Consider the following 15,044-nt stretch of genomic DNA (forward strand, 5'->3'; position numbering starts at 1 on the left):
TCTCTGTACTGTGACATCACTGTGTGTATTATCCTGTACTGTGACATCGCTGTGTGTATTATCCTGTACTGTGACATCACTGTGTGTATTATCCTGTACTGTGACATCACTGTGTGTATTATCCTGTACTGTGACATCACTGTGTGTATTATCCTGTACTGTGACATCACTGTGTGTATTATCCTGTACTGTGACATCACTGTGTGTATTATATCTGTACTGTGACATCACTGTGTGTATTATCTCTGTACTGTGACATCACTGTGTGTATTATCCTGTACTGTGACATCACTGTGTGTATTACCTCTATACTGTGACATCACTGTGTGTATTATCCTGTACAGTGACATCACTGTGTGTATTATCCTGTACTGTGACATCACTGTGTGTATTATCCCTGTACTGTGACATCACTGTGTGTATTATCTCTGTACTGTGACATCACTGTGTGTATTACCTCTATACTGTGACATCACTGTGTGTATTATCCTGTACAGTGACATCACTGTGTGTATTATCCTGTACTGTGACATCACTGTGTGTATTATCTCTGTACTGTGACATCACTGTGTGTATTATCTCTGTACTGTGACATCACTGTGTGTATTATCTCTGTACTGTGACATCACTGTGTGTATTATCTCTGTACTGTGACATCACTGTGTGTATTATCTCTGTACTGTGACATCACTGTGTGTATTATCTCTGTACTGTGACATCACTGTGTGTGTTATCTCTGTACTGTGACATCACTGTGTGTATTATCTCTGTACTGTGACATCACTGTGTGTATTATCCTGTACTGTGACATCACTGTGTGTATTATCCTGTACTGTGACATCACTGTATTATCTCTGTACTGTGACATCACTGTGTGTATTATCCTGTACTGTGACATCGCTGTGTGTATTATCTCTGTACTGTGACATCACTGTGTGTATTATCTCTGTACTGTGACATCACTGTGTGTATTATATCTGTACTGTGACATCACTGTGTGTATTATATCTGTACTGTGACATCACTGTGTGTATTATCTCTGTATTGTGACATCACTGTGTGTATTATCCTGTACTGTGACATCACTGTGTGTATTATCCCTGTACTGTGACATCACTTTGTGTATTATCTCTGTACTGTGACATCACTGTGTGTATTATCCCTGTACTGTGACATCACTGTGTGTATTATCCCTGTACTGTGACATCACTGTGTGTATTATCTCTGTACTGTGACATCACTGTGTGTATTATCCCTGTACTGTGACATCACTGTGTGTATTATCCTGTACTGTGACATCACTGTGTGTATTATCCTGTACTGTGACATCACTGTGTGTATTATCCTGTACTGTGACATCACTGTGTGTATTATCTCTGTACTGTGACATCACTGTGTGTATTATCCCTGTACTGTGACATCACTGTGTGTATTATCCCTGTACTGTGACATCACTGTGTGTATTATCCTGTACTGAGACATCACTGTGTGTATTATCTCTGTACTGTGACATCACTGTGTGTATTATCCCTGTACTGTGACATCACTGTGTGTATTATCCCTGTACTGTGACATCACTGTGTGTATTATCCTGTACTGTGACATCACTGTGTGTATTATCCTGTACTGTGACATCACTGTGTGTATTATCCTGTACTGTGACATCACTGTGTGTATTATCCTGTACTGTGACATCACTGTGTGTATTATATCTGTACTGTGACATCACTGTGTGTATTATCTCTGTACTGTGACATCACTGTGTATTATCCTGTACTGTGACATCACTGTGTGTATTATCCCTGTACTGTGACATCACTGTGTGTATTATCTTTGTACTGTGACATCACTGTGTGTATTACCTCTGTACTGTGACATCACTGTGTGTATTATCCTGTACTGTGACATCACTGTGTGTATTATCGCTGTACTGTGACATCACTGTGTGTATTATCTCTGTACAGTGACATCACTGTGTGTATTATCTCTGTACTGTGACATCACTGTGTGTATTATCCTGTACTGTGACATCACTGTGTGTATTATCTCTGTACTGTGACATCACTGTGTGTATTATCTCTGTACTGTGACATCACTGTGTGTATTATCTCTGTACTGTGACATCACTGTGTGTATTATCTCTGTACTGTGACATCACTGTGTGTATTATCTCTGTACTGTGACATCACTGTGTGTATTATCTCTGTACTGTGACATCACTGTGTGTATTATCTCTGTACTGTGACATCACTGTGTGTATTATCTCTGTACTCTGACATCACTGTGTGTATTATCTCTGTACTGTGACATCACTGTGTGTATTATCCTGTACTGTGACATCACTGTGTGTATTATCCTGTACTGTGACATCACTGTATTATCTCTGTACTGTGACATCACTGTGTGTATTATCCTGTACTGTGACATCACTGTGTGTATTATCCTGTACTGTGACATCACTGAATTATCCTGTACTGTGATATCACTGTGTGCATTATCTCTGTACTGTGACATCACTGTGTGTATTATCCTGTACTGTGATATCACTGTGTGTATTATCCCAGTACTGTGACATCACTGTGTGTATTATCTCTGTACTGTGACATCACTGTGTGTATTATCCTGTACTGTGACATCACTGTGTGTATTATCTCTGTACTGTGACATCACTGTGTGTATTATCTCTGTACTGTGACATTACTGTGTGTATTATCCTGTACTGTGACATCGCTGTGTGTCTTATCTCTGTACTGTGACATCACTGTGTGTATTATCTCTGTACTGTGACATCACTGTGTGTATTATCTCTGTACTGTGACATCACTGTGTGTATTATCTCTGTACTGTGACATCACTGTGTGTATTATCTCTGTACTGTGACATCACTGTGTGTATTATCTCTGTATTGTGACATCACTGTGTGTATTATCCTGTACTGTGACATCACTGTGTGTATTATCCCTGTACTGTGACATCGCTGTGTGTATTATCTCTGTACTGTGACATCACTGTGTGTATTATATCTGTACTGTGACATCACTGTGTGTATTATCTCTGTATTGTGACATCACTGTGTGTATTATCCTGTACTGTGACATCACTGTGTGTATTATCCCTGTACTTTGACATCACTGTGTGTATTATCTCTGTACTGTGACATCACTGTGTGTATTATCCTGTACTGTGACATCACTGTGTGTATTATCCTGTACTGTGACATCACTGTGTGTATTATCCCTGTACTGTGACATCACTGTGTGTATTATCTCTGTACTGTGACATCACTGTGTGTATTATCTCTGTATTGTGACATTACTGTGTGTATTATCCTGTACTGTGACATCACTGTGTGTATTATCTCTGTACTGTGACATCACTGTGTGTATTATCTCTGTACTGTGACATCACTGTGTGTATTATCCTGTACTGTGACATCACTGTGTGTATTATCTCTGTACTGTGACATCACTGTGTGTATTATCCCTGTACTGTGACATCACTGTGTGTATTATCTCTGTATTGTGACATCACTGTGTGTATTATCCTGTACTGTGACATCACTGTGTGTATTATCCCTGTACTGTGACATCACTGTGTGTATTATCTCTGTACTGTGACATCACTGTGTGTATTATCCTGTACTGTGACATCACTGTGTGTATTATCTCTGTACTGTGACATCACTGTGTGTATTATATCTGTACTGTGACATCACTGTGTGTATTATCTCTGTATTGTGACATCACTGTGTGTATTATCCTGTACTGTTACATCACTGTGTGTATTATCCTGTACTGTGACATCACTGTGTGTATTATCCCTGTACTTTGACATCACTGTGTGTATTATCTCTGTACTGTGACATCACTGTGTGTATTATCCTGTACTGTGACATCACTGTGTGTATTATCCTGTACTGTGACATCACTGTGTGTATTATCCCTGTACTGTGACATCACTGTGTGTATTATCTCTGTACTGTGACATCACTGTGTGTATTATCTCTGTATTGTGACATTACTGTGTGTATTATCCTGTACTGTGACATCACTGTGTGTATTATCTCTGTACTGTGACATCACTGTGTGTATTATCTCTGTACTGTGACATCACTGTGTGTATTATCCTGTACTGTGACATCACTGTGTGTATTATCTCTGTACTGTGACATCACTGTGTGTATTATCCTGTACTGTGACATCACTGTGTGTATTATCTCTGTACTGTGACATCACTGTGTGTATTATCTCTGTATTGTGACATCACTGTGTGTATTATCCTGTACTGTGACATCACTGTGTGTATTATCCTGTACTGTGACATCACTGTGTGTATTATCTCTGTACTGTGACATCACTGTGTGTATTATCCCTGTACTGTGACATCACTGTGTGTATTATCTCTGTACTGTGACATCACTGTGTGTATTATCCTGTACTGTGACATCACTGTGTGTATTATCTCTGTACTGTGACATCACTGTGTGTATTATCTCTGTACTGTGACATCACTGTGTGTATTATATCTGTACTGTGACATCACTGTATTATCCTGTACTGTGACATCACTGTGTGTATTATCCTGTACTGTGACATCACTGTGTGTATTATCCTGTACTGTGACATCACTGTGTGTATTATCCCTGTACTGTAACATCACTGTGTGTATTATCCCTGTACTGTGACATCACTGTGTGTATTATCCTGTACTGTGACATCACTGTGTGTATTATCTCTGTACTGTGACATCACTGTGTGTATTATCTCTGTACTGTGACATCACTGTGTGTATTATCCTGTACTGTGACATCACTGTGTGTATTATCTCTGTACTGTGACATCACTGTGTGTATTATCCTGTACTGTGACATCACTGTGTGTATTATCTCTGTACTGTGACATCACTGTGTGTATTATCCTGTACTGTGACATCACTGTGTGTATTATCCTGTACTGTGACATCACTGTGTGTATTATCTCTGTACTGTGATATCACTGTGTGTATTATCCTGTACTGTGACATCACTGTGTGTATTATCCTGTACTGTGACATCACTGTGTGTATTATCTCTGTACTGTGACATCACTGTGTGTATTATCCCTGTACTGTGACATCACTGTGTGTATTATCTCTGTACTGTGACATTACTGTGTGTATTATCTCTGTACTGTGACATCACTGTGTGTATTATCTCTGTACTGTGACATCACTGTGTGTATTATATCTGTACTGTGACATCACTGTGTGTATTATCTCTGTACTGTGACATCACTGTGTGTATTATCTCTGTACTGTGACATCACTGTGTGTATTATCCTGTACTGTGACATCACTGTGTGTATTATCTCTGTACTGTGACATCACTGTGTGTATTATCCTGTACTGTGACATCACTGTGTGTATTATCTCTGTACTGTGACATCACTGTGTGTATTATCCTGTACTGTGACATCACTGTGTGTATTATCTCTGTACTGTGACATCACTGTGTGTATTATCCTGTACTGTGACATCACTGTGTGTATTATCTCTGTACTGTGACATCACTGTGTGTATTATCCTGTACTGTGACATCACTGTGTGTATTATCTCTGTACTGTGACATCACTGTGTGTATTATCTCTGTACTGTGACATCACTGTGTGTATTATCCCTGTACTGTGACATCACTGTGTGTATTATCCCTGTACTGTGACATCACTGTGTGTATTATCTCTGTACTGTGACATCACTGTGTGTATTATCTCTGTACTGTGACATCACTGTGTGTATTATCTCTGTACTGTGACATCACTGTGTGTATTATCCCTGTACTGTGACATCACTGTGTGTATTATCCTGTACTGTGACATCACTGTGTGTATTATCTCTGTACTGTGACATCACTGTGTGTATTATCTCTGTACTGTGACATCACTGTGTGTATTATCTCTGTACTGTGACATCACTGTGTGTATTATATCTGTACTGTGACATCACTGTGTGTATTATCCTGTACTGTGACATCACTGTGTGTATTATCCTGTACTGTGACATCACTGTGTGTATTATCTCTGTACTGTGACATCACTGTGTGTATTATCCTGTACTGTGACATCACTGTGTGTATTATCCTGTACTGTGACATCACTGTGTGTATTATCCTGTACTGTGACATCACTCTGTGTATTATCTCTGTACTGTGACATCACTGTGTGTATTATCCTGTACTGTGACATCACTGTGTGTATTATCCTGTACTGTGACATCACTGTGTGTATTATCTCTGTACTGTGACATCACTGTGTGTATTATCCTGTACTGTGACATCACTGTGTGTATTATCCTGTACTGTGACATCACTGTGTGTATTATCTCTGTACTGTGACATCACTGTGTGTATTATCCTGTACTGTGACATCACTGTGTGTATTATCCTGTACTGTGACATCACTGTGTGTTTTATCTCTGTACTGTGACATCACTGTGTGTATTATCCTGTACTGTGACATCACTGTGTGTATTATCCTGTACTGTGACATCACTGTGTGTATTATCCTGTACTGTGACATCACTGTGTGTATTATCCTGTACTGTGACATCACTGTGTGTATTATCTCTGTACTGTGACATCGCTGTGTGTATTATCCCCGTACTGTGACATCACTGTGTGTATTATCCTGTACTGTGACATCACTGTGTGTATTATCCTGTACTGTGACATCACTGTGTGTATTATCCCTGTACTGTGACATCACTGTGTGTATTATCCTGTACTGTGACATCACTGTGTGTATTATCCCTGTACTGTGACATCACTGTGTGTATTATCTCTGTACTGTGACATCACTGTGTGTATTATCTCTGTACTGTGACATCACTGTGTGTATTATCTCTGTACTGTGACATCACTGTGTGTATTATCTCTGTACTGTGACATCACTGTATTATCTCTGTACTGTGACATCACTGTGTGTATTATATCTGTACTGTGACATCACTGTGTGTATGATCTCTGTACTGTGACATCACTGTGTGTTTTATCTCTGTACTGTGACATCACTGTGTGTATTATCTCTGTACTGTGACATCACTGTGTGTATTATCCTGTACTGTGACATCACTGTGTGTATTATCTCTGTACTGTGACATCACTGTGTGTATTATCTCTGTACTGTGACATCACTGTGTGTATTATCCCTGTACTGTGACATCACTGTGTGTATTATCCTGTACTGTGACATCACTGTGTGTATGATCTCTGTACTGTGACATCACTGTGTGTATTATCTCTGTACTGTGACATCACTGTGTGTTTTATCTCTGTACTGTGACATCACTGTGTGTATTATCTCTGTACTGTGACATCACTGTGTGTATTATCCTGTACTGTGACATCACTGTGTGTATGATCTCTGTACTGTGACATCACTGTGTGTATTATCTCTGTACTGTGACATCACTGTGTGTATTATCCTGTACTGTGACATCACTGTGTGTATTATCCTGTACTGTGACATCACTGTGTGTATTATCCTGTACTGTGACATCACTGTGTGTATGATCTCTGTACTGTGACATCACTGTGTGTATTATCTCTGTACTGTGACATCACTGTGTGTATTATCCTGTACTGTGACATCACTGTGTGTATTATCCTGTACTGTGACATCACTGTGTATCCCACTATTTGGCATCATTTTATTCTGATCTCATTATTGTGCTTGGAGCAGGTGGGTCTTCCAGAGTTGCTGTTTGCCTCCATTGAGCACAGTGGGGACCTATGACATCTGTATTCCCTACATAGAGCACAGGGTGCGGTCGCATTATGGTGGATTGCAGGGCTCAGACACCATCTCTATGGCTGCATCCGCTTTATTACCCGCACCTTGCATTAATTCCCATTTTATAGAATGGATGAAGACAATGCAGAGTCGGCCATATTCCATGAGACTGTATGCTGCCTGGCCAGCGAATGGAACAATGCTGCAGACCCCCGCACAGCTGCAAGGCTAGGGTGATGGTATGGAAAGAAATCTTCAATTCTCGGATCCCTTTACTCTCAGGGTCTGGGGGGTCTCAGAGATCAGGCCCCCACCAGTAAAGTGGTATCTTGCTTTATGTGATGGGAATAATCCTTTACTGATTTCATCATATCTGCAACAGTAAACCCAAGCCATACTAAATTGTGCAGTATTTTTGCAGCAGATTTTGTTGCAATGAATTTGCTGCATCGATTGAAAGCCGTGGGAAAGGCTCGCAGCATAAACAGCCGTGCGGCAGGATGAAAACCAATCAATCAGCCCTGTGGATTGGTAACACAGAATGTGGAGATTAGTTAATGAGGCCCTTTCATATCATCGATGTGCAGGATTATATATCGCTACATGGCGCGCTGTCGGCTTTCCCGGTATATAGCGATATCTCCCCACTGTCAGAGAGGCGGGGCTTACAGCCTAGCGTCATCACTGGGAGGTAAGGAGCGCAACCCCGGACAAATCTATGGGAGAATACAGTCAGTGGGGCGTTCCTTACCGCCCAGCGACGACGCTACGAATATTACATTGGTGGTGTCCGATAACCAGGAGCCCCAAAAACCAACCGCTGGAAGTGTCAGTGGCCCTGGGGTGAGTAAGACGTCTATGTTACAGGATGAGGACGTCACATTGGTTGCAGTAACGGAGTCACATTGCCATCCCCAGTGCTGCACGACCGCGACGTCTAGCTGTGCAAATACTGAGTATTGGACTACAGGATGCAGTCACGGCACACTGGACTTCAGCGACATTAGTGGAGGAGTCACAGGACAAGCCGCCATCTTTGGTCATGTGCAAAGACGCCGTAAAACCGGAGCCTAATCGGAATACGACCCTAACACGACTTTCACTGGGGATCAGACAGTTGCCATGGCAACCCGCAAAGCGTGCAATACCGTGTTTTCGCGGCTAATGCCTTGTTAGTTGGACCCCCGCGGTGATGGCGTATACACAGCGCCCCCCAGTGGAGCTCCCCCTCTAATACATGGGTGCAGTAGCTGTAGCCAATGTCTCTCTATATGAAGGTTACTTGGAGTTCAATGAGGGAATGAACCTGTGACAACCCCCATAGACGTCTATGGAGCCTTCTATAGTGCAGCACCAGCCGGCCGTAAAGCGAGAGCCGCTCCTGCCGTCCGCCGGCCCGCACCCCCGGGGTCTTCCCCGGATAGTGACCCAGCGCACAGCCCGGCGCTCGCACTTATATCCGCCGCTGTCGCCCCCGGGGTGCGCCCGTCCCATCCCTGTCACCGAGAGGACGCTGAGCCGTTTAAATCTGACCAATGGCGGCTCACAAACAAACCTCGGCCCCGCCCACTTGATTAATTATTACGCACGGCGGTCAATCACTTTCAACACGCCCAATGGGTCAGCGGGGAGGCGCGCGGAGTCCCGCCCACTTCTCGCGAGCCTCAGCCAATCACAGTGGGTTGTTGCCTCTCTGGCAGAACCAGTTTATAATGGCTCCAGCTAGGACCCCGGCCATAGGTGGCTTCATCACTGCCTGCCTAGAAAGCTGGAAGCATAAATAGGCTGTATAGTGAGTGAGGCAGGAGCAGAAGAGCCGGGAGCTCGGAGGGTGTTGTGTGTAAACAAGAGGTGTCTGTGCAGCCTGTATGACGTAGGAGGCTACCACCTAATAACAGACGGGCTTTATTGTGTGCACAGATCATTGTAAATAAAAGTTGGTTTTATTAATAATACATTGTATTCCCATGATCACGGTTGCTTAGATGGTATTTCCCTAAATATTGGCTTATTATTGCCATCACGCTGACAGGTAACAGGATAGTGCAGGGTTTTTCTCCATTTTTTTCTGCAAATCACTCAGTAAGGGTAAATTCACATTGCGCCCTGCTCATTCTTCCATCAGAGGATCAGAACAACGGACAGGCAGATCAGTAAGACAGCGGATACATATGGAGCCCAAAGGACCCCGATGACTATAATGGAGTTTGTTGTTTTAAACAGCAGAGGAAAGAGATGTGCGGGACAAAATGTTTTCATCCTCCGATTTTAGGCGGAGACTCTGATACAGAGGTGAATGTCGCCTCAGCTGCAGAATCCGCAACGCAAGACCCATTTCTGAGATGTATCAGTGATGTAACAGGGACCAAAAGTGGAGATGAATCAAATTCATGTGAACAGGCCCTAAACGACACAGCGAGGTTGTCATTGGCCGTCTTTAAGAACAATTGACTATGAAGTATTAGTCCTCATCATGGAGACCTTAAAGGGGTTGTGTCATTGTCAACACTTAAAGGGGTAGTCCAGTTGCAAGTTACCCTCAGTGGTTGGACTGCCACCAATCACAAGAACTGGGGTGAGAACCGGCGACGTACACCGCTCGGCGACCTCGGGTATTTCCCATTGAATATACTGGCGGCATGTATTTACAAACAGCTGCTCCATTCACACTAGGGTGCAAATCAGCCCAGTTCTTGTGATCTTAGGGGGTCTGACCAGTCATAGCCAATCAGCCTGCCATGATAAGTGTAGATTGTGAGACAACTCGGCCTACTGAAAGGAGCACCAGTGACCATGGTGGCGTGGTTGCCCAGGCTTGCACCCTATTCTATGGTCTCTGGGTACACCGCATAAGAGTTGAGGGCACCAATAGAAGGTCCGACACAGGACAACAACAAAGACGGGACGTCATTCTGGTATTCCATTTGCAGTGTCCTATCGCAGAACAGTAATTTAACAATCATAACCTTCCCCACTGCTGTTTTTCCGTAGCCATCTCCCCTCAGAAGTGAATTTCTATGGTATATTCCTGGGAAATTTCGCTGTATATACCCTGATGTTTTCATAAGAATGACCCGGCCACATTTTAGGGCCCTTTAGACAACCAAGTGTTTTTATTCTTCCTGATGCCCTGGCGAACCACGGAGGAAAATAACTGGTCCAAGAAGCCGAATGATCTGAATTTCTAGCACCATATATCCCATTTATGAACAGCTGCAGATCCCAGCAGGTAGACCCACACCTATCTTTAGGGTAGGGGTCCCCATTCTGGCTGGTGAGGTGACCCTGTACATGCACAGCTCTCTCCCATCACTACTATGGAAGTCAGAGCTCAGCTATTTCCAGAACCTCCATAGAAGTGAATGTAGAGAGCGTATACTTGTGTACACCCCCCCACGTAGACATATCAGCTCACCAGGTGGTATGGGGGACCCCTATTCTGGAGACAGAGGTGGGACTTCATCTATCCTGTCTATAGGGGACAAATAGATGGTAATACTTTCAGGATTTGCTCACACAGCAGAATTTGGAGAGGAATTTGAGGCAAAATCCTCTCCAATAACTGTCCTGAGGAATCCTGGGCAGAAAGCTGAAGTTGATCCATTGCATGTGATTAACTTCCTAAAGAATGGGACTAATCTCGTGCGAGCCTTTGGCTGCAGTTTCTGTGATAGTTTGACAAATTTGGGCCAGTTTTTCATGAAGATTTTAAAGGTTTTAAGGCCACGAATTCCTAATGAGCCTTTGGTCGCAACAAGTTACCCCCTAGGTTGAAAATACTTGTCACTGCTCTATCCATGTCAAGGAAACGCCACTGATACCAAAGTACAAGGGGGGACACATTTCTAACCTGTGCTCCATTCAAATAATAAACACCCCAGTCCTCATGATCAGTATGGGTACCAATGTCCGGACCCCCACTGATCAGCAACTTGTGACCAATATACCCCTTTAACACCGATTCCTTGTGATATAGATCCCAAATGGACTTGACTTGTGTGGATGTATCAGGACGCCTAAGGGTGCAGCAAGGTAACGTAGCGGCTGCCAACCATCACACGATTATACCGTACAATGATGGCGGACACAGCCAGGCGGGGGTTTTCATGCACCTCTATTATCTTAGAACTCACCCTAATAAATCGAGCCATTTTGCCAGTCTGGACTATACAGGGGTAAATCATTTTACTGCAAATAGAGTCACCCAATGTTGTGACGGAACGTACAACTGTGCAAAAGTGTGAACTTGTATTCTCGTCTGGTGCAAAGGTCTCTGATGGGATCGAAACAACAAAACTTTGTCATTTAGGAGTCATCCTTATTTGCATAACTATAGTGAGGGCCAGCTGGGGGTGAGGGGCTGGGGAGGGGACTCTGCTTTGTCATACAAGTTCCTTGCAGCACTTTCAGACCTGGGTGCAGCAGGGCAGGATCCCTGGCTCACACTGGGTATATATAGTATACAGCACGGTATACAGCACAAGCTGGCCCTGCTGTGTGGAGGGAAAATCTATGCAAGCTATTTGCTGGCGGCCTGATTTGCATGCCCAGTGTGAGGGCAGATTTCCCCCCAGCCCCTCCTATTTGGGTGGGTTCCATTGTTTTGGAGGAGGGGTGAGGAGGGAGGAGACTTCTGAGTGGGAAGTGAAAAAAAATAACCCTCTCCGATCAATTTTTTTTATTTCCTCGAAAAAAATTGGAGATTATTTTTTGCAATTTTTTGCCCGGGGCCTGGAAGGCGAGTGGGGGGCAGGGGCGGCCCGGGGCAAGGAGCTATGCCCGCCGCCAGTGCACCATCTCCGCAGGCTTTGCCATAACCCTCTATGTGTCTAGGCCACTTGGGTCCTGCATTGAGAGCCCGTGCTGGGATGACTTGGAGACCCCGGGCCGACTGCTGCTCAAACACCGCGGTGAGTTTGTTACAATTGTAGCAATTTCTCTTTAAATCTCTATAAGTCTGCCCTTACCTGCACCCTCAGCGGGAGCAGCCGGGGATGGGGAAAGAGGGGGAGCACCCGGCCCCCCCTTACACCCAACACCACCCCCCCTCTCCTGCATCTCACCCCCCTCTCTCTCCCTCTCCTCTGCTCCCTGTCACGTCTGCAGGATGGAATGGGGCTGCTCAGGCAAGATAGTGGGTGCTGCCTGGGGGGGATGCTCATCATCCCCCTCCCCAAATCCCATGCCCCCTGCTCTGTGGCCTGCTGATCCGGCCAGTGCACACACACCAACCTGCCCCTCTGTATACACTCAGGCACTGATCTATTGCATTGCACCCCTGTGTTTGTACTGCTGCCTGCACCGAACTATGCAAGCACTCTGCTAGCAGGCAGCACTCTGGAGCCCGGGCCTGTGCTGGTGCACTGTAAGCAAGGGACAATGGAGGGGATTGGGGATCCCCTATAGACTGGCGGTGATGGGGATGCCCCTTATATTGCTTGCACAGTCAATTCAGATTTGCAAAATGTGAGTTGCATGTAATGTTTTGTATTGTGTCTACCAGATCAGGGTTGGGAGTCTCCCTTAAACTCGTATAGGAGCTGTGGTAGGGCCCCTGCTATATACAAGTCTGCAGCTGCCTCTGTAATATATATATGGCCCCCATGGACTGAAGTTTGTGCAAGTGCTCTGCATCTGGTTAGTGCTTTATGTAGCCGAGTCTGGGTCTTACCCAGTCATGTAGTCTCATGAGGATGCTGTATATATGGAGTATTATATATCTGCTATATGGAGTATTATATATCTGCTATATAGCCCCTACTATATACAACCTTATATGTAACTGCAATGAGATAGGGAGACCCCCAGTTTAATATGCTTCTGATTACATAGGTGCTGGGGTGTCTCATGACCATCCTACTGTGTGTGTGTGTATATATATATATATATATATATATATATATATATTACCCTGCATTATATAGCAGCATCCCCACACCATCATATATACCTGTATATGTGTCACCCCCTGTATAATCTGTGTGTATATCATTTGTATTGCAATCTGATGCCAGTGAAATGTCTATAATTCTGTCTTGTGTCTGTAAGGGTTGGGGTGTCCCTTTAATGCACCCTGTCAATCAGTCATCTTGCTACAGTTAACCCCTTTAAGTAACTGTGACTTGCATCCTATGTAGCACTGTAACGCTACGTTTTATGTCTCTAAAGATTGGGGTTTCCCTTTATTGTATCCTCTTGGTAATAACCCATGGGCGCCCTGTCTGCAGCTATGATACAGTTTAGTACGCTGTAGCTGGGATCTCACGTACCAGGTGTGTATGGTGTCTGATATTCCTGGTCACTTTGACATAGTAGATAACATTGGGGGTTGTTGCCACTGGGGGTTCCCCTTTAACTTATGCTCACCCTCAGTTCCTTTACAGCGGTTTCATCCTTTCTTGTATAATTTAATTCCGTTCCTTCAAGGAATTGTTCTCTGCTTGTGTGTCATTGCGATGCTTTATGTCTTATATTGGGTTGTTTCTGTGCTGACTATCAGACTGTGGTCGTGTGTTGGGATCATTCTAATAATTTTCTATGGATTATATAGCGCCAACATATTGTGCAGCGCTGTACAGTGATTGTCACTTGTCCCTGGTATGGGCTCTGTTCACATCTGTGTCATATCCATGACACCACCGATGCCGACAGACCACGTTGGATATCGTTTTGTTTGGTTTCCGTCAGTAGAAAATACTCAGAAATATTGTTTTTAAAAAAATTGCAACGGTGACCTAATTGTATAGATTGTTTTGCTTTGATTTTCTTTTTTTTGGAAATTATCCTGTCCAGGCCATTAATATTGTCAGTTCGGCAGCTTCCGTCCGTCCTGCGGTGGTCATGTTCATAGTCGCCTATGTTCACCGTATCTGCAAGATTGAAAATTTAAGGGTAACCAGTCACGGTCCCTGACCCGCCATAAACATTCAGACGCAATGATGTGCAAACCATATTGGGCCTGGACTTGTTGGGTACAGGACCGAAAGGACATGGCGGTTTCAGACGGTCATAATTCAGCCAAATTTTATTATAGGACTCTAGTACTTGTAATACAGGGATCAGAATTCGGTCGGGGACACAGGAGATCTGGGGTTTAGCCATGTTGCACCTCCTATGATGTGGAAAACTGCTGAATAGTCACTTGTATGGTCGTCGATTTCCACCGTGATCATGAAGTCTCAACAATAATTTGGCAGACCTAGGACAGAGCCCGCTGCTATAAGTCAGTGCGGCCCAGTGGGCGACATTGGTGTCCGTCATGTATCAGATCAGATAATGTCA

At 43.8% G+C, this 15,044-nt stretch overlaps 1 protein-coding gene across 2 annotated transcripts in view; it reads left to right on the forward strand.

The window, feature by feature from the left end:
• Positions 1–12,541: 12,541 nt before the first annotated feature.
• Positions 12,542–15,044, forward strand: part of BICRA (BRD4 interacting chromatin remodeling complex associated protein) — a 41,567-nt gene continuing 39,064 nt past the window's right edge. For both annotated transcript variants that reach the window (XM_075258968.1, XM_075258969.1), the window contains exon 1: positions 12,542–12,673. The gene's annotated coding sequence lies outside the window, so the exon portion shown is untranslated. The remainder of the gene's footprint in view (positions 12,674–15,044) is intronic.

Source organism: Leptodactylus fuscus, chromosome 11 (assembly GCF_031893055.1).
Source record: "Leptodactylus fuscus isolate aLepFus1 chromosome 11, aLepFus1.hap2, whole genome shotgun sequence".
Lineage (NCBI taxonomy): Eukaryota > Metazoa > Chordata > Amphibia > Anura > Leptodactylidae > Leptodactylus > Leptodactylus fuscus.